This window comes from Hippoglossus stenolepis, chromosome 15 (assembly GCF_022539355.2).
Source record: "Hippoglossus stenolepis isolate QCI-W04-F060 chromosome 15, HSTE1.2, whole genome shotgun sequence".
NCBI classification, from domain to species: domain Eukaryota; kingdom Metazoa; phylum Chordata; class Actinopteri; order Pleuronectiformes; family Pleuronectidae; genus Hippoglossus; species Hippoglossus stenolepis.
In genome coordinates this window covers 14602034-14621227 of record NC_061497.1, presented here as the reverse complement: position 1 = coordinate 14621227, position 19194 = coordinate 14602034, and positions in this window count along the sequence as shown.

Sequence of the window (19194 nt, the reverse complement as noted above, 5' to 3'; positions counted from 1 at the left end):
GAAAAAGGAAGTCAGTTTCTATTGAGGTTTAAAATGCCCATACTCCTTTCATGATTATAGTGTTGCAGTAAACATTTTAATAAGAAGTTGATGGTGTTAATCTCTATACTTTCAAGTCTACTTCAACACAGCATTGTGTTCATTTTGTAAATTCACAGGAAAATAGATGACAAATAATGCATTGGGCCATGCATACTGTGTGATTGATACATCGTACCATCCAATGGGTGCAGGTTGGCTTGTAGTGCCCTCGATGTCCCCCTTACTTCTTGTTACTTCTTGTTTCATAAAACCAAGAAGGCACTGGACAAAATGCCAGAAATGCTTAGACATCAAAATGGCTGTTCACAAAACAATAGTTTATGTCACGGTGGGATGAAACTTAGGTGCAATAATTTGCTGGAACATTAGTAACACTTCATAAGTGAGAAAAAGCAAAAGTAGAAGGCAAAAGTAGTTTTCCCAATCTTGAGGGAGACACAATAAACACAGGTTGTCTATTGAATCGTTGGGACTTGCATTGAAACCTGTTTTCAGTAATGGCTAAAATACTCAAAGAAGATTACGAGGAAAAGTAAGTTAGTAAAATATATTCCAATCTTTCATTTCTCAATGGAAGGACTGAGTTTCATCATCATCATCATCAGCCACTTCAAGAAGCCATTAACAAGTGTGATAAAACTGAAAACTGCAGCAGGTTTCCCCCTCAGCTCTGTGGCGGAAAAATCCTTAATCGTATCATTATCTGCCATCTCTAATAGCAGTCGGCATTGAAAGCTGGGAACTATTCAAGCTCAACATAAGGTGTTTACATCTGAAGCATGTATCTGTCACTCCACAGCAACTTATGATAAGTGCAGCAAGGGAATACATTAACTGGGATCCACAACATCACAGACAACCAACAACAACTAGACAGTTATATTTTGAGTGAAAGATAAAATAAAAAGCTGAGAGAGACCGCTCAGGAGGAAAAGTGTTTTTCTTTCAAATGCAGTATTTATTGATTTTAGTTGGGGAGGCAAATATGAGAGAGGGGTGATGGCTCAGAGGTCTGAAAGGTGTTTCTTAATGGTTTGGTAACTTACCGCACACATTAACTTTGGCAGTTTACAACTGAACATTGAAACAATTCCATCACATGTGAATATTGTCTAATGCCCAAAGGTTGACGGCAGGTTAATGTGTTGATGGATTTGGAAGGATTTATCAAGCAATCATCTACTTTAACATGACTGCTTCCCTTGGATGAAAATGATTTTACAAATCATCTACAAATATCATTGAGAAATAAGGAAAAGATTGTTTCTTTAAAATGAAGTCGAAATTTAGCTTTTTTTTATGCTTCTTAACTATTCAGAGTCATCTCCAGGACATGTTTATTGTAAGTAGGGCTGGGGAATAAAACAATTATCATTGCAAAATAATTTTAATCAATAACAATGTCACAGAAGTTCAGTATGTATCGATTGCATTGTGTAAGAATCGTGGTTGGTTTTAATCTTACCTCCGATTTGTAAAGGGTTTTGCTGTTTGTCAAAGTGAAGAGTAAACCACAATCTTCTCAAAAACCAAAAATCACTCTTTAAAAATCACTCTTTAAACAAATTTGACATTTATAATGATAATTATCAGTATCACCTGATATGACATTTTTATTTTGATAATATTCATCGCCATCGCCAAGCCCTACTTGGGAACAGAGGTTAGTCTTTATCAATGCTTTGCCATGGCCATTATCATTGCAATTAAAATGTTATCTTCATTTATTATTACTATTTTTAAAAGTGAGGGAAGGTAATTGGCAGAAACTGTTTTCTATCTCGGCATCAGCATTGTGAAACCAGGATAATTCCGTTGAACTGGGGAAACATGAAGGTCTGTGTGATGATTTTTGCCCTTCAGCTAACATATGCATTTATATAAGTGTGTATACGTGCATCTTTCTGGGGGATGTGTATGCTCGGTGACAGATGGGGAAGGGGACACAGGCTCCCACCGGCCATCAACAGTGGGCTAAGCAGAGCAGATGAAACAGGTTGCCGGTCTTGGAGGACGTGAACTCCTGAACTCTGGATTCAGAAACATCACAGCAGAGCACGACTACCGGGGGGGAGAGTGTCCTTGAACTGGCTTTCGCACCCTGGCTGCACAGCATGACGTCCACACGCTCAGTGTCTCCTTCTCTCTCCGTGTGTGTCATCTCGCTTTCCATTACTTTATATTTTTCCATCTCCCCTCTTTAATTTGTCTCTAATAGCCCACCTGTCTCAGCCTGTTCTTCCCTCTATCCATCTTCCTCTCGCGCTCTCTGCTAGTACCTATCCATCAAGCAACTAACTGACCCGTCCAAACTATTCAGAAACCTGTGTCGCGTCTGATTGCTCTGAGAGTTGTGATTTTCGGGGCGTTTGTGAAAATTGACTACCAAGGAAAACTAACTTTCACACAAAAACACTTACGCCTAAAACACAAAGACAAACATGGCTTATGCTAGTGCGCATTCTAACATAATTTAACACATTCAGGATCATGCTCTGCTCAGGCTGCACATTTGCCCAGGAATGCATAAGCTGAAAGCCCACACAATAACAGACTCAGGTAATGGTTTGTTCCACTACAGCAGAGGAACGTGGTCCTCTCGCAGCGGTCTTTCCTTTCATTGATCTGAAGAAGTGGAGCAGAAAAGAAACGGAGGGTGAAACACTGAGGTGCGGCTGTTCTCTGTTCAAACCACTGAACATGTTATAAAATAATTGTGAGCCAGTAAAACCACAATTAATGATGTTCTGTTGTAGCAAACATTAAACTGTTCATATACAATCCTGTGAACTTTGTTTTGTATCTGCAGCTCGTAAAAACAATCTTTCAATATATGTCAAATTTAAATGATATAAAGGATCAGTACATGAGTCAATCCAGGCATATTTTAATGAATCAATATCAACTAATGTCTGATTCTTTCTTTACCGCAGAACTGAATTCATGACAGCCAGGCTCCACAGAGTGAGAATGTGTGAACGTGTGTGTGGATGTGAATAAATGATGTGACAGGCTGGTAAAATGTAAATATTTGCTAAACTCCGACAACGAGCGGGGTGAGAATAATCCAAATGGCAGCTTGTCTTTTTCTGTTATTCGCTGATCATTACGTCCACTGAATGACAGGCGTGTCCAGGAGCAGGTAAAAGCTACGGTGGCCCTGAGAGCTCAATGCACTGCAAATAGACAAGAAAACATGTGCAGCTGTCCTCCTGTCTGAGATATGAAGTAAATGAAATGGGGTGTTGAAGTTGTTGCCGTTGTTACTGGCAGAACTTTTGTTTATTTGTGATGTGAGTATTTACAATGTGTTTTGTGTGTGTGTGTGTGTGTGTGTGTGTGTGTGTGTGTGTGTGTGTGTGTGTGTGTGTGTGTGTGTGTGTGTGTGCGCGTGTGTGTGTTCTCTTGTATGTATTTGCAGCAAATGTGTCATTTTGGTTGAGCTGTGAGTATTTTCAGGTCATGTGTTTTCATTTCAATGATGTTATTTTAATTTGCTTATGTTTTGTCTATTTGCAAGGGTTCCATTAAGTTCAAGTGAATATCAGCTCATGTAAATGAATATTACTTCATTGAGAATGATTCTTATTTTGTCGAGTTTGAACTGTTAATTCTCTCTTTTCTGTTTGCCCTGTTACGTTTTATTTGGCTCAATGGCATTTTTGGAGTGTGTCTAGTTTTCCTTTAGTTTAGATGAGGTCGGACGTCCTTGGCTCGTTTTCAAATCAGCTGCAGAGTTAATACATGTGCGTCAGTTTCAGGTGGATTTTTCCAGTGTTCTGATTTACATCAAGTCAGATCTACCAGCCTCTGTGCTGGGAAAACTAATGCACTAAATGAAGACTTGAGAAAATATCAGTATACACAGAGGAAAACAGACTTTGCATGTAAACAACCTTTAGAATGTATATTTCCACACAGTATGCTCCCATTGTCCCTGCTGAGCGTTAACTCTGCATTAATAGCGGCACTTTCTGCTTCATAGATCTGCATCCCTTTGACCTCAAAGGCATTAGTCTCCATCTCCTCCCCTTCGTAGCATCTGAAAGCTCGGCTGCACGCACGGGAGCTGGTTTCACATTCCTACGGGAATGTTGCATTATTTTTCCAACACATGACAAGGCCATGAAATAATGACATTGACACACAGAAGCTGGTGCGTGTACAGATAGGCAGAATACAGAACAAGGTTCTACAAGCAAAACCGTTCCGACGGGAGAGAAGCTGCCCGCCGTCACAGCGGCTGGTGAGATGTGAGGTAAGGGGGCCGTATCTGTCACGCCACGCTGTATGTAAATGACAGCCCACGTCAGTCAAGTGCGGCGAGTTAAAGCGATAAGGGAAGAGAGGAGTGTGGGTTTGCAGCGAGCGAGAGGGGGAGTACTGACACACTGGTCAGTGCATTTTAAATGACAATTAAAAAGCAGGAACCGTGGCAGGAAACTCTCCATAAAGCCAGGGAGCTGTGGCGGAGTGACTAATAGCAAAGATAATGGCTAATATCCTCCCCTTCTGTCCTCTTAGCGCCAGCCTGTGCTTATTTCCTTCTCTCTCTCTCATTTTCCTTCCAAATCTCCCTTATTCTTTCTCTCATTTTCCCTGCATGTTGTTGCTCTCGCAACGTCTTGCCCTCAGCCGCTCCTCGACCCCGCTGTGCCCTCTAATTTCTCTCCCCACCGCCAAGGCCAAAGACGTAAGGTACATGGATATGGTCTTCGTATGAGTCATGATAATGGCCGTCCCTCCTCTTGACCCTCTCACCTCACCTTTCAGGTCCGCCGAGAAGAACCGAATGCCAGCTTTAATTTGCATAGAGCCCATTAGCTTCCCTCCGATAACTTGCAAAAGGGGGAGACAGGCTCTGAATCACTTTATTACCCAGATCTATAGGTGGGATTTACACCTCCAGCAGGAAGAAAAGGAGCTGGGCTCAGATGACAACATTTGTAAACACAAAATTTTACTATTTAAATGAAATGGATGTAATTTCAACCAAGACACTGAATTAATCAACAACCACTTCTAGCATTTTAGCATATTTTCCATTATTTCAAAATATTGTAATGTTATATTTGTTTGGTAAAATGTTAGATATCAGGTTTCTTAAGGCTTAAATGAGTTTTCAAGCATTTCCACTTGACAACACACCAGCCATGTTGAGATATGTACACGTATGATGACCACATAGTCACCAGAAAATAGGCAATGTTTAATTTTATTAACCCTTTATGGTGCTTTCCAATATTTTTATAATGCCCGAGACATAAATGTGCTCCTCTGATCTTGTGTTTCTGTTTCAGATTGACAGTAAAATCTGAACAACATGCAGCCCATTTGTGATGCTTTTATTATGGTGACGTTAAGCTGATCTGAACCCAAAAAGAAAGGAGGCCACAGATGTACTCAGACATGGGTAATGATTATATTCATTAACCATTGCTTCCAGAAATTCAATCTACCTTCATTCAAAATGTATTAATTAAAGAACAAAGGGGGAAAATGTTAAACTGTGATCCCAAAATCAGGATGAAAAGCATGAAAAGATTATTTCCTTTATGAAAAATTCGAGCATTCTCCCACTCCTTCCTTTTCTCTTGCTCATCTTCTCTCCCACCATGCCTCGCAGGCATGTCCATTAAAAAGGACCCTCCAGTATCCTCTGGTAGGTACGTGGTGCCCACACATTTGCAAGGAAACTGAATAAAATCCAGGCTTTCACAGCTGTAAGAAAAACAGACAGGCACCAAGGTTTATCCATTAGAAATACAGCTTTTCAGTCACAACGAGCTACTCTGTGATTTGTATATGGATGGATTCATACTTGCTTTTGTGCAGCAGTGGCGTTAACATAATTGTTCCCATTCTTGCCCATGTAACTAGAGGATGCCTCAGACCGTATATATATATATATATATTCATAGTCTGTCTATGTGTGTAGTTATTTTCCTCTTACCTGTATTCTGCTAACTACTCTGTCTCTGATTGGTTCTGATCCCAATATCTTTCTTTACTGAATGTACAAGGCCGCTATATGAAAGTATACCTCCAGCCTTAGAGTGGACGATGAGGGTGAATCTATAGGTGCACTCATATTTTAGAGCACCCTATCAGGTGAGAGGGTTTATTCCTGATATTAAACTGCCAAAACTGGATAGTTTAACCAACCTGACCAAAACCTAGTGAGAGCATTGAACAGTGTCATCGGATTTATCTTTGTACACACACACACACACACACACACACACACACACACACACACACACACACACACACACACACACACACACACTGAGTAATAGCAGTTATACACATCAAGGTATTGTTTGGATAAGGATATATATATCTTTAAATTCCCTTCTGAGAAAATCACATTTGGCCGAAACTGACTTTTGAAGCACATCACCCGCAAATGGATGTGAAAGGTCTCTAATAGATAAAAATGGGTTATATCCAAATGACTGTGGTCCAATGACAACAAGGTTAAGTGGTCTCAAGCAAAGTTGAAATACATTAAAGTGGTTTTCTAATACAAAAGATGACGTCAGTGCATCTAAGGTGAGCTCCTACCAGTCTGGTTGAAAGGTTCAGTGGGAAATATTGTGAATACAACTGGGAGATAAAGTTGCACACGAGTGAAAGCATCAAGGACACATATTCATAGGACTGTGTAAGTATCATATCTTGTGTTAGAGAAACAAACTGTGTTTCTCCCGGTGTGTTTAAAAAATGCATACGTGTGTTTGCAACACTACACCCCGTCTGAGCCTTGACCAGATAAAACTAAAAGCATCGTCTCATTGCAGAGTGCGGCCATTTGTTACCTACGTGTCAAAGAATAGGGGCGAACAGAACAGCACAGGATTTAGTGTTCCTCCAGTTTCTGCTGTTCACACTGGGAAACCCTTTGGTCACCTCACGAGCCATGACAGCAAAATAAAGAGACGCAATCTTGGAGAGATAATCAGCAACCGAGCTCAAAGCGTTTCACAACATCCGATGAGCACAGGCACGCACAAGGTGATCTTTGAACCGGGGGCCAGGCCAGAACACATTATACACATTTATCTCCCTCAGTGCGACAGGAGATATGACAACAGGTCAGCGCGGAGGAAGCATGAACAAGGAGCCCCAGCTTTACTGGCACTAAAAAGATGACTAGTTTATCTGAAAAGTCAGAGGTAAATATTTACAGATGTTCAGGTGTCACGACACGCAAACCTAAATGCAAGCTTAAACTGTGCAAGCAGGAAATTGACATTAAGCTCAATCTCTGCATTTCGCTATCTGATCCATATCTAATGATTTACTTGTTTACCAGTTGGGTCCCACTGTGTGAGGATGTAGTATTGAACAAAACAGGCACATTGATTAAAAATGTCAGTTTTTCATGTTTTCAATGACATTTTGCGGATGTACACTTCTGTATGTTCAAAACTATAATTGAACATTATGGTTTTATCACAATGGAGATAAAGAGAGGCTGCACAAAAACTCTTTGGGCCTCATCAGAATCCAACTGACCCTCCTTCTTATGTATAAAAACTCCACGCAAAATCAGAAAATATTACAGGAAACTATTAAAGGGGATTTGGGGTAAAGGCATTATTTTCATAATGAAAAACTAATCATCTTTCAAACATATTTAAACTGCTCCATTAACTTTAAAGTAGGCCATTTTAATGTGCCCTATATGCAGCTGTATTAAAGGGACAAAAATAACAGTAGACCTGGTATTCGTGGATACACTGACATCAGATTGAGGTAATTCTAGGAAGCACTGAAGCCGTCCCTGTTTCCATGTGACGGTCTTCACTAAAATGGCAGGAAGGCATTTAAATCATTCACTCACTTTAATAATGGCTGCCTTCTGGCTTTTTGGTCAAATTGCGATTTTAAAAACCAGAAGCTCTAATGATGGGTAACTACCTAAACACTAACAGTCTCTTATGCACCAGATGGTTAGTCAGCACGGACAGCTGATAAAGGACCCTGTGGGCCAATCCGTCACTTGGCAACCAACATTAACAGCATTCAATCACTTCCACATGCAGCAGCAACAAGACTGCAGAGATGGCCGCCGATTGCCAAGTAGTAAGCGATTTGTCTGAGGTCGGGCCTCCTGCTCGGTTTCAGCACAAAACAAAGCTTTACAGTTCCATCTGTTTTTACGACATAATTACAAGAGGATTTATAACGCTACTGTCCTCCAGCTTTGCCTTGAGTGCAGTTTCCGCATAGTTCAGTGTCCTTGCAGAAGTTCCTGCTGCCTATACACCAGGCACAGCAGGGGGAACAGATTAGGATGGCATATGCAGCAGTTACTGGATGGCCCCCGCAAATGTCTGTCTTGGGACGGGCAGTAAAACCCTGACGGAATCCAGTCACACACTATTTTACACACACTTTGCTCAAACTGCACAAACATATCGGCACAGATATACTAAAATCCATCTAAAATCTAAAATTCAAGACTTCAACACTAAGACTCCACCATGTGCAGTTCTGGCATTACATATAGAGCGTGTTAACCAAGCTGATTCTAGCCCCAAAATTCGAAACACAAAATATACGCATGTGTGCCGTGCCAATAACAAATAGATTTTAATAGACCCATATAATTTTTATCTCACTTCCTCACATTAACCTGCCACCCAAACCCCCTCTTAAAGTCGAGGAGTGCCAAGTGTTGCAGTTGGCTGAGCTGGCGTTACGACTACACAAGAAAGAAGAGCATTTTAACGGGGAGCTCCGTGTTAATATGGAGAGCAAAGTACTGAGGGATCCTGGGGTTTGGCAGAAAATGATGTCGGGAATGCAGTGGCTCCGAGACAAAGTAATGAGAGCAGCATGGAGTCGTATTTTTAAAACCCTATTTCAACTTCAGGAGCATTAAATACTACATGGATTAATTTATTGCTACTTTTATTTAATAAAAAAAAAGGGGTTTCTTTGTCTTGTCATGTATTTGCATTTTTCTCTCTGTCTCTCTTTCAACCAGGTTAACCTTTAAATTCTAAACTCTATATGGTTGAGGAATGGATTTTGGATGTTACCCAAATGTTACCCACTTTCCTAAAAACATAGCATGTAATAACTTTATCGTTTTTTCTGCCTGCAGCAATGTGGTCTTACCTGTTTTTTACTTAAATGACGGTAATAATGAATGGGAGAAATCCCTCCAACTGTGAAAGTACGGTGACACATACATGGTGAAAATCTGGCTAAATTGCCTTCAGCGATGCCATAACAGCCGCAGATGGCAGCCACTTAGCTGCATATGCAGCCCATGAATACACGCTATCTGTTCTCATCAAGAGTAATAGTCTCCTTCTTAAGCTGCCTTATGGCTCTGACCTTTTCCTCTGTACGGAATGTGCAAATTATTCTTGTTTTTTCAGCCTGTGAGTTTCTGCTCTTTCCTTTTCTCCTACGCCAGAAGAGGAAACGTACTGCAACACACCAAAGCTCCAGTCAATTCCACAGCGGGCGAGTCATATATCATATTTTGAGTGTATGGATTTCTAATATCTCGCTACAGCAGTCAAGATGATGTAACAGATATGGACTCTAAGCACATATCAAATATGTTCCTTGAGGACATTCAATATGGCTGCCAAGAGACATCTGATCAGATTATTAAAATGGATAACCTCATATACCTTGAACTACACCGTGAAATATCAAAAGTACTGCTGGGGGTAATTAGGGGTGGGGTGCCATCTATTAACGGCCATTACGAAGAACAAAGAAATAGGAATAAGCTGCTCCTACTGTTCAATGGCTGCCATTTTGCATCCCCAGCTGCACTGAATATGAGCTTCCTCTGGATTCACTGGTGGTTGAGTTAAACACTAGTAATAATATCACAGCATAAATTTAAGCTCCAACTGGGAGAGGTTCAGCCTTTTAACTGCAGCAGGCGGCTGCTCCGACTGAAATGAGCCACAGCCCACATGTAGGGATCTAAAAATATTTTAAGCCAGGAGACAATTTGGAATAAGATGTGGTGAAAAAATAAAAGCACATAAACCTTGCGTATTTTTTGCAGACCGAGCCCAAACCGAACTTATGGATACAGGTTAGGGCAAATGAATCTTCTCAAGCTTGAACAATTTAGTCCAGGCCCTTGCTTAGGACCAATTTTCAGTAGGAGAATCAACCAGGAGTTATTTTCCGCACCAACGAAGTTCCCAGGGTCAAAGAACACGACAACCCCTCCTCCACAATAAGGTGGAAATGTACACGGGACAATACACGTGAGATGTACATTGCTGGCCCTTGTTTGCTGCCTGGAGAATATGCTCATGCAATGCATTAGTCGAAGTCAACCGTAAACAGCCGGCCTTATATTACCTTTTATAATAGTTTTTTTTAATCCAAGCCGAAGTTAAAAACTGTTTTCCACCAGCATCTCCTTCGACCGGTTATAGGAATCAATATGATGGATCATGTTTATTCAAAAACTGCTGATGTTTGCACAATGCTTTTGCATCCTGGCCCCATTTAACCCCTTTTTTATGTTCTGCGGATCCAAACACTCAAAACATCACAAAACTCAGATGATGACACTGTAGCGACTCTCCAGGAACGCACTGACTGGCACATGTTCAGGGTTAAAAAAAAAAAAAGAAAACGGTAAATCGTGGTGGTTTGGAGGAAAGTGCAAAGAACCCTATGGGAAATTTACAACCGCTAGTTTAGGGCCAGAGTTTGTGCTGTGGTCGGTCACACAGTAGCGTGCATGGCACCATGGGAGGATGCACCAGTGAGGCATATGAAAGGGAAATGCTTAGGTATGCTAAGTCAGTAGCAGAGCGGTGGGACTCGGTTTGCCCTGTGAAGGAGAGATAGAGAGCGTTTGGTAAAGTCACCCTTTACTGTTTGTTAAAATGCTGCGTTTGACCAACATTTCAGACGGGCTTCAATTACTGAATGTGTTTGTTAATTATTAGTGTAACTCTCTTGCAAGGGTAAATACAGTATGCACACTCTGGTAAAATTAAATTCTACACCACACAATATGTGATAAAACATTTCTAAAATTGATTTCATAAAAAATATTACTGTTAGAGACATTTTGAAACCAGACATCTGGGCTAAGTCCCCTGCAAACATCGGAATTAATGTTTTTTTCTTTCTATCAAAAGAAATAAAATGATTTAAGTGCTTTGGGAACAGTCTTTCTTTGCCCGAGCACTTTCAAAGAGCAATAGTACATTTCCACTTCAAATGCAGAGTGACACATACGAACTACAAGTCAAAGATTTGCTCAGTAAACAAACAAGTCTTCTGCCAAACAAGTGTGGGCCACGGTGAGGTCATGAAGCAGCAAGTCTCAACAAAATAATCCAACTTTGTAGCAGAGGTGCATGTGTTAACTTGCCTTTCCTGCTTTTTCCTTCCTCCGACACTTTACTTTGATGCTTTCAAAGTTTTCATGACAGTGTGTCTCCTCCGCTTCCCACCTGGTTTTATCCATGCATGGTCTATCTGACGGCTCAACTTGGAGCACAGCAGGGGGAGGTTTGGGGCTGGGAGGGCTGCACACAATCACTTTTTACAGCACGCAGGCTTTTTAAAATCTCGTATCAGTTTCTACCTACCGTCAGCACCGGCAGGCGGAAGAGGTATAGAGACAGGATGAGAGGCAGAGAGAGCGAGAGATGGTGGAAGGGCAGGAAAGACACGGCCACAGCGGGAAGCCGGTCTCTCCGTGGCAGAAGTGAGTGGATGTGGAGAGGATGAAGAGGTAGACATAAGGAAAAATGGAAAAACAGATTATCCTCCTCCTGTTCTATTTTATAAAAAAAAAAAGAAAAAGCATGAGTAAGAGGCCTGTGACAGTGGGGTGTCCTTGGTTGTTGCAAACTCAAAATGTTCAGCTCACCTGTCATCCCTTGATTCATTTACTTTCACTCTAAACAGCCACTTCAGCAGCTAATACAGTGCCCCGGGGTGAGTCTGGCTGCCGCTGAGTGCAATGCTGTGTTTGTTTTTTGAAAAGGCAAGAGAGCTGTTGCTACGTTCGAAATAGCCGCCACTCCTCATCCAGCGTATAATTGGTGTCCAAGGACAGAAAGAAGATAAGGGCATGAGACTAAAGATCCTGAAGTGATGGAGGTATAGAGGGAACAAGGGGGGTAGGAGTGACCCAAACTCTGCTCTCCAAACTCCCACCGGGCCTTTATGTTAGCAGGAAGTCCATTAGCAGCGATTACGAAGCCATCGCATTAACAGCCTGTGAACCGACATAATCACAGGGTCCTGTTTCATTGATGCCTCCCTCTCATTTTCTGATGAGCCAGGAGTGTTGCTGCTCTCACCTTGTGGTCCCAGAAAGACCCTGTAATCGTGATTATGTGCGCGGAGGACTGGGGAGGAGACTGGGTCAGAGAGTCAAGCCGTGCACAGGCTCTCAGTAACGCTCATGAACCCAGTAACAGATATCTAAAGACCCCCCACCGCTTTGCATCAACCGTCGTCTTCCTCAATGGCCTCTTCAGCAGCGTTTGGCCGACTAGCCTCTCTCAGACATGCACTGGAGTCTGGACATTTTCCTGAAATGCTCCAGTGAGAACACAAACGTCCTAGTCATTCACTCCAGACATTTTCCTGAACTTCTCCTGCAAGCTACCAACTGTCCCAAGTGAGCGCATGAGAGAATAGAGAAGGAAGATGTCCGGAAAAGTCATGATGACAATAGCTTTTGACAATAAGATGCCGTCATGAAGGGGAAGTTCAGAAAATGTCCAGACCCAGACATTTTCTGGAGTTTGCCTTTTCACATCGGCAAAGTTCTGGAAATGGCTCATGTGTGCTTGTGAAGTGATTCTATATATGAAGTACCTATATCCATCCTTAGAGTCAACGTTAATCCTGGAAACATCGGTACAAGATGCCCTCTTTCCCCTTTTCTCAATTAAATTACGAAAACCTAGAAAAGTAAAAAAAGAATGAACACAGTCTTGTTGCTGCTTGAGAAAATCTCTCTTTTTTTTTGCCTGAATCAATCGCAGGGCCAAACTTTTTACTTGCCATCAGTGACCTTGCATAACTTTTTAAAGCTCTCACTTCCATCGACGTACATGCTGCTCTATTAACCCACTGGCAACCTTGTACACCTGTAATGTCACCAGGAGATTCATTATTTCCGTGAGATACATCATGAAAAGGAACAAGAGTAAAACCATAACTACTAATCAGATTCCAGAAGTGAGATTTCCTGAAACTCTGACAGATTTCACAGCTCGAATTTGTTGCAGCAATATCATATTTTTTGGACGCCTATAACTTGGCAAATGCCCTTTGGCTAATAAAGTAGGAAGCCTTCCTGTTCTGGCCCACTCATATCTTTGGAGTGAGAAACATTGTTTCAAAGCCAAAATCGTATTATGCAGGCATTGTATTTTTTTTTTTCTCGTTAATTTACCGATTCTACTTGTCTGTCTGAGGCAAAAACTGAAATGTACTCAGTTTTTGTTGTGATGAACTTGAAGTTGGCAAAGTCTGGTGTTGCATTTTCCTTCATCACTCCTTGTCACACCTCGGAGAGTGATACACTGATTCTCTGTAGCTTTAGGATTATTCATGATAATCTTTCTCCATCTACTTGAGACCTGAGTCTGCACATCAACTATCTGGTCTTGGATTTATTAATGCATCTGTCTGTCTTGCTACTTTGTTTCTGTTATTTTGTTTAAATTAATTTCAACTGTTCAAAAGGGGCATACATGCTAATGTGACCTACATGATATAAATAAATAAAAAATGTTACATAAAATGAGTATGGTGTGTTAGGAGAGTTTGCCTGTACCCAAAAACAGACTAAGGAGAGACCCTCTGATTAAATTTGTCTTTCAGTGTGCGTGAGTACTGTTGAGGTGTGGAGGAAGTGTATTTTGGAAGTTATGCATGTCAGCTCAAGGAACTTAATTCTTACTGAAGTCATGCCCATACAGCATTACTGAAAATACCAAATTTAGAAGAGTGACGCAGGAACTGAGGCAAACACAGTCAGTCAGCAGCATTTCAGGAGAAAAAAATCCATCCTCCTTAAGGACGGGACAAAATTGAACCTGATGAATCGCTGTCCTTGTTTACTACTGGTTGTTTGGCAGTATAGAAATAATTGTCTGGGATTTTGGATCACAGTGAATCAAATAGATCGAAATAAGAAACCAGAAGACCCAACATTTGGATGATAAACACAAATCACTGAACTAAAATACAGTCCAATTTAATTAATTCATACGGGGAATGAGTGAAGGTAGCATTCTAAGTTCTGTACACACCTCAACGTCTAGCTTAATCTAGCATTTGCCCACCCTTTCCCATGATGTGTTACAAAATCCGACATGCACAGCAGGATGTGGCTTCACAGAGCATGCTCTACTTCCAAATACATAGTTTAACTGAACCCCATTGATCAAAGGCATTTCCCACGGCACGAACAAACACAGACTTCAGATATTCTTATGTCTCAAAGGCTCAGTCAGGCCTGAAGTAAAATCTTTTTCAAATCTAAAGGGAAGATGGTCAGCGTGTAGATACATACAGCTGATCCATTATCCACGATGGGAAACCTGACTGTGTTTTCTGCTGTGGCTTGAAAAGCTGATTTGTTTAATTTACTCATCTTCATTCTCTCCTCTGTGCAGTCCACATGCACACTAGATGTCTCTTTTTTTTTAGCTCCGTATCGATCTTGGATGCCGATGCAGAGGCTTGCAGTAATTGAGTCTTATCTTGATGGTTGTATTTTAAATGATGCTGTCTTTGGCCGTAGATCCCCGTGGGCTGTTAGAGGGGGTTGGATGAATGGGACGCAGGAAGAGAGGAAGGATGGAACATAAGCTGGTGAAGGTCTAACAAAAAGATGTGAACGAATCACACATTGGAAAGGAAATGATCTGCCAGTATTATAACAACTAAGCATCCGATCTATGCTCTCATCCGAATTAGGATGAGAGCAAGTGAGAATACGCAAAAAGCACTTGACGGGGAAATTATATAGATAGGAAAAGACTTCCTGCGCCTCCGATATAGAGAAATGATGATATGCAATGTACTGGTATTGTTAGACACAACAACAGGAACGGCTACTGTGTTTGTCAATGTCTATTGTATTATGCAGCACTGCACATTTTGTAAAAGCATCTGATACCACAATCTATTGTAAATTGTCTTTCTGCTTTTGCCTGTTTGCTTTGCAAGTTATGTGAAATGATTCAATACAACATTTCCTCAGATGTCTGGCCTCCTTTTTCATCAGAGATATTTCTTGCAAATATTGTTTTCTCTTGGGTTAGTGTCATAAACGTTTGTGCATAGTCTTCTGTTCCATTCACAGGGACTCTACCAAATAGTGAAGTGATATGTGCTGCATCTGCTTATTGAGCATCCTGCACATTCCCACCATCTCTGGGTGAAAATAACAACTGTCAGTGTACAACACAACAAACTTTGAATTCAGTTTTTGCGCATTAATGCATCTGCACCAGAAATTCATTAATTAATTAAAATCACAGTTAACACATTTCATCTACACATTTTCCTGAAGAAGCACTGAGCGCTTCACTGGCTCACACTGAACAACAAGGCTGCAGAGAAGGTCAATATCTGGTTTCATTTAGATTATCCGTGAAATCAATTGCTCGTGAGGAGAATGGATTTAATGAGTTGTGATAACAAGCACGGTCCGTTTTTTTCCTTGATCCTTCACAAATCGACCACACACATGATAAATGCTCAATGACACTTAAAACACATTTATTTACGCGTGCATTTCTGTGTCCATATTATGTAAATGCAGCAATTAAATGGCAAACAGAAAAGGTAATTTTCACCCTTGCTCATTGCCAAGAATTACATGCAGGAATGTGCTGATTGAATTTATATAGGAGGTCCGTGTCTCCGGCTGACTGTTGGTCAGCGTGTCAACCTCTCTTTTCACCCGTTCACCTCAATCTCCGATGCCCCCGGCTGAAATGAGGACTCGCAGCCCGTACACATAATGAGGGGAAGTGAGGCAGCAATGCATGAAAATGCTTAAAGTTTCTAATTTATCTAACGGTCAGCCATCTCCTCTGCGCTGCGAGTCGACAGCCACCACGCTGCTCAGTGTCGTTTGGAGGTGAGAGCAGCATGAGCCGACCACAGAAAATATTACTTTTATTCAATGGATGTGATATGATTGACAGCCTGGAATTGCTTTGCCCGCGACCTTGGAGGACCGGTACTCAGACTGCATTTTACGTGAGTGTGAGGCTGTGGCCCTGCAGTCAAGCCTCAATGATGCAGCTCCTTGTTTGCCTCTGCTTTGTATGTCTTTATAGTCAGGCTAAATACAATAAAATAATATACACTAAGTGTAGAGAAGCATTTTTCATGAAGTAGGATTAACAAATGTGTTTTTTTCAATATATTACATCATATGCTGCATATGTTTTTATCTTGTCTGCTGCAACAGCTATGTTTAATTAGCTAATTCACTACTTCAAATGTTTGAATGGACCTCAAAGTGCTTTTTTAAATAAAATTATTTTTACTCTTAACTCTAGGGGTTTAACGGTACACAACAAACACGGTTTGGTACGAACCTCAGTTTTAAGGTCACGGTTCGGTACATTTTGGTACAGTGGAAACAAGGAACAGAAAACATTAAACTGATGTTTTATTTCTTTTTATTCAACACTGGTTAACTGAACAGACTATGACTGTGTCTTTAATACCTAAAAAAGTAGATTTTACAAAAGTTAAATAAGATAAACGTCAATAAAAATAGTCAAATAAATATCCATTAAGGTGCAGTTGAAGAAAATTAACTTTACTTAAAGTGTACCGTTATTGTATTCTAATTATGATTATAAAAAATTTGTATTTTCATTTTTTCCCACATTGTTTGCAGAGGGTGGCCCTGCTGGCGCTAACACTATCTCCTGCTGTGGAGATCACTCTCATGCTAGGGACAGAGGTTTATAAAGGGCTGATATGACTTGCTGGCTGAAATGTGGGCGAGAGGGAACTTCGTCACAGGGCTCGGTTACTCTCAGCTTGTGTTTGAACCCTGCGTTGTCAACAACAGTCACATATCTGCTGTTATAAAAACACCTTTGGTGGTTGTTATTGCTGTGACACGGTCTGAATTATTTGCAAGCGGCTCCTTAAGGAGCGGGGAGCCGGGTTTGCACTGGATTCGTTTTTTCCTTGTTTCAGTATCACTCTGGTGATGCCGTTTCAAACGAGTAGGCATGTTCCAAGTGCTTCCAGCTACGTATCCCATTGCAGTTGCGCATGTCGGCATAAAGCTTTTATACAATCCACTTTTCTTTGTCTGTCGTCATTATAGTTGACTGTGAAACTGAAGTATTCCCACACAGCAGACGTAAATGACAAGGGAGGGTCTTCAAACTCCTGTTTGTCTGCGGTCGTCATGACAACGAGCCGACAGCACATCCAGTCCTTCGCTAAACTTGTCCCTCAGAGTTTGAGACCCGTACGCACACAAGTAAGTTCTGCACGAGGACTCGCTGCATTCGTTCGGTACACATGCGTAACACACCTACTTATCTCTTTACTCTTTTTATACTCAACGTTTTTCTCTCAGAGTCAAATTTAAAAACGAGACAAGTATGTGTTGACTGAAATGTGAAATGAAAATTGGCTTAAACCATCAAATTGTTCAGCAGTTTCGACTGAAAATTGACTTTAACATTTGCATTCATAAAGAAAATAAAAGACTAACTACATAGCTCTCTTCTAGTCTTAACTAGTCCACTCACAAGCACTTTACACTTCAAGTCACATTCATCACATATTCAAACAGCTCTTCTATGCACAGCGCTTTTTCTATCACACATCATTCACACACTGCGTGAACAGTCATTGGGGAAATTTTAGGGTTCAGTGTCTTGCCCGAGGACACTTCAGCATGAAGGCTGGGGGAGGTGAGGATCAAACCATCGACCGTCTTGTTATTGGACGACCCACTCAACTTCCTGAGCCTTAGGCGCCCCCTCATGAATGAATCAATTTATGTTGGAATAAAAATAAAGTGGAAAAACTGTTTATAAAACCTAAAAATACATTTTCTAAAGTCCTCATCTAGCAATAACATGTATCAGTTATAATTTGGTGATAAGCTCCAAGCAAGATAACACATTTTTAGCATGTGATTTTGGAACGAGATACAACTGCTCTCTCTGCGTCTGCAAGAAGAGCAAATCCAAGTCAATTTAAGTTATTGGATTTCTCACACGCACCACGAGCCTGTGCATGCCCTGCTCTTGACTTTGCAGCTAAGACCTGGGATCATCAGAGGAACCACAAGAGCAAAGCTATCGTTAAATCGGCCATGTTATATTTATACATCAAATATGCACCAATTTCAGCCCCTACATGAAATAAGGAGAGGAGGCCCTGTAAGGTGTAATACTGCTGTGGTATGTCCATTCTATCAGAAAATCATAACTTTTACAAATAAAAGTATTTTATTACCCTGGTTCTCAACGCCCTTAATACTTGTTTTAAAGTGTTAGAGCTGCAGATTATTACCTCCAGCGAGGAGGTTCCATTTTCTCCGGTGTCTGTCAGAAGCATTATGTCCTTTCCATTTCTCTACCTGACAAAGTGGTGACAAATGTCTAAATGTCCGGAGACAATTCTATGTTTGTGGCAATTCTATGTTTGTGGCCCTCAATTTCTCTGAATCACTGCCATCTCTCCCTCCTCAGCGTCCTCCCCTTTCTCTATCTTTCTCTCGTCTTATCTCCGACACACACAGGCAAGACGCACACGGAGGAACATATGTGTGTGGTGCAATGACAACATCTTTCCTCAGGAGAGAATGTCCCGACGGCCTCAGCCCCGTGTGTGTGGGCTGATGAGGTGAAAGTAATCTAAATGGAGTTCAGAGCGGCAGAGGTGGCACACAACACAACACACACACACACACACACACACACACACTCGTGGTAAATCGTATCGTTACACCACCATCGAGGCAGGTGGGCCTTTCCAGTTGCTCCAAAGGGGATGAAAAATATCAAAACTGAGTTGAACCTCTGCTGAGATGGGGGAGTGGGGGGTCACATCCTCGCTTTGCAATTTTCTGTCTTTTTCTCTCAGGGGTCAGTAATTGCGCGTCGGAAATTG